Consider the following 2875-nt stretch of genomic DNA (forward strand, 5'->3'; position numbering starts at 1 on the left):
ACATGTGATTTGATACATTTGGGCCATTTTTGCTGTTTTTTACATGTGGGCCACTTCAAGCTTACATCCATTTTGTATGGGCCATAAGAAGGTCAGCAGCGCCGTATCATTGCCTTGAGTGGCCCACATCCGCATGCTATCTGGGTATGAATACTATATTTCACAATTTTTTTTTAAACTTTTGATTTTATAATTCTAATTATTCTCTTTCTCTCTCTATATATAAATTTAGGTCCATATATATTTGGACACTGACAAAATTTTCATAATTCTGGCTCTGTATGCCACCAGAATAGAATTAAAATTAAACAATCAAGATGAAATTGAAGTGCGGATTTTAAGCTTTAATTCAAGGGGTTAAACAAAAATGTAACATAAAACGTTTAGGAATTACAACCATTTTTATACAAAGTCCCCCCATTTCCAGGGGCTCAAATGTAATTGGACAAATAAATATAATCATAAATTAAATGTTCATTTTAAATATTTTGTTGATAATCCTTTGCAAGCAATGACTGCCTTAAGTCTGGAACTCATGGACCCAGAGACTGGGTTTCCTCTTCTGTGATGCTTTGCCAGGCCTTTACTGCAGCTGACTTCAGTTGTTGTTTGTTTGTGGGTCTTTCTGCCTTTAGTTTTGTCTTCAGCAAGTGAAATGCATGCTTAATTGGGTTGAAATCAGGAGATTGACTCGGCTATTGCAGAATAATCCACTTTTCTTACCTTCAAAAACTCCTGGGTTGCTTTATCTGTATGTTTTGGGTCATCGTCCAGTTGTACTATGAAGCGCTGCCCAATCAACTTTGCTGCATTTGACTGAATCTGTGCAGAGAGAATATCCCTATACACTTCAGAATTCATCCGGCTGTTTCTGTCCTCGGTCACATCATCAATAAACACCATTCTGGTACAGGTTGATCTTAATTTCAGCCATCCAAAGAATGCTTTTCCAGAAGTGGTCTGGCTTTTTGTTTTGTTTTTTATGTTTTTTGGTAAAGTCTAATCTGGCCTAGTTTGCACCTTGTGGTGAAGCCTCTGTATTTGCTTGGTCTTCTCTTGATTGTAGACTTTAACAGTGACATGCCTACCTCCTGGAGAGTGTTCTTCTCTTGGCTGGATGTTGTGAAAGGGTTTTTCTTTACCATGGAGAGGATTCTCCGATCATCCACCTGTTGTCCTCTGTGGACGTCCAGGCCTTTTTATGTTGCTAAACTCACCAGTGCATTATTTTTTTCTCAAGAATGTACCAAACTGTTGATTTGGCCACTCCTAATGTTCCTGCTATCTCGCCCATAGATTTGTTTTGTTTTTGAAGCCTAACAATTGTCTGTTTCACTTGCATGGAGAGCTTCTTCGACCGCATGATGTGGTTCACAGCAACAGCTTCCAAATGCAAGTGGCACACTTTAGGCCCCGTCCACGCGTAGACGCGTTTAGCTGTATACGCATACATTTTGTATCGTATAGGCGTTTCGTCCACACGGATCCGGCGTTTTGGGAGAGTGAAACCGATATTTTTTGAAACTGGGTGCCAGAGAGGATAAATTTGAAAACGCATTGTAGACGTTATTACTAGGCGAAGCAAAATTTGCTGAAATATCCACGACATAGGCTACAGTAAGAGTACATGGTTTATCTGTCCATCAGATGCGTGTCAAAGTTGAGGTCGTTACTATAACAACAGTAGATCAAACAATCATTGTAAAAAAAATAATAAAAAATTTCTTTGTCGAGATCACGAGAAAATTAAGTCGTTATAACGAGAAAACGAGAAGGAAAAAAATAATATTGCATGGCCGCTTAGAACTTCCGTAAAAAAAAGATCGGATAGGGAAAGCTCTGGCTTCGTGTGGACGTAGCCTTAGAATCAACTCCAGAACTTTTACCTGATTAATGTAGAAATAACGAAGGAATAGCCCACGCCTGTCCATGAAATGGCTTTTGAGCCAACTGTCTAATTATTTATGGTCCCTTGAAAAAGGGGGGAGGTACATATTAAAGAGCTGTAATTCCTTAACCTTTTCCTCCAATTTTGATGAGAATACCAAATTAAACAAATTAAAGCTCAGAGTGTGCACTTTAAGCCCCTATTGTTTTGGTCAGCGGCTAAAATGATAAAAATTGTGCCTGTGTCCAAATATATATGGACCTAACTGTATGTGCGTGCGTGTGTGTGTGTGTGTGTGTGTTTGTGTATTGATGTACAACTTGTGTTCTTGACAGGACAACAAAGAAATATTATTTAAACAGATATTATATAAACAGAAATTATTTTTACAAACACATGACAAACAAAAACTGTTTTTGTATTCACAGCCTGAATATATACCTCTCTCCAGATTTTGTTTTGGAGTTTTTCCAGACTGGATTTTCCTTTTAGCATTTCCATTTTGTGGATGAAACAACATATTTGGACATTAAATGAAGAAAAAAACAGGATTAAAAAAATTTACATTTACTCACATTTATTTAAAAAAATTTAAAGTGCATAATCAGCCAATCAGTAATCTCATTAAGTTAAAAGCACTCTGTAAACATGTGCTCGGTGGTCTTCCATTTGAATATCTGTACAAATATGTACAAATAAATGCACAGATTAGTCTCGGGAATACTTTCTAAAATTGAAATTTAGATAAAAAAACGAAAGACTATATATATCTCTTTTTCCATTCATTAAAAGCCATCTGAAAATCATTTTGTTGCCACAGAAATACTAATACAGAATTTACTTAAAATAACACTGAACTGCACAAAACTGTATAACAGACGTTTCACATTTCATGATGCACGGCCGATTGTACACAGCAGCAGATAAATATGTCTGAAAAGCAGCAAAAAAAAAAAGCTAAGTTTGAAGCCTGAGACAAAATATATA

Source organism: Sinocyclocheilus rhinocerous, unplaced genomic scaffold (assembly GCF_001515625.1).
Source record: "Sinocyclocheilus rhinocerous isolate Xijiao unplaced genomic scaffold, SAMN03320098_v1.1 scaffold1283, whole genome shotgun sequence".
Lineage (NCBI taxonomy): Eukaryota > Metazoa > Chordata > Actinopteri > Cypriniformes > Cyprinidae > Sinocyclocheilus > Sinocyclocheilus rhinocerous.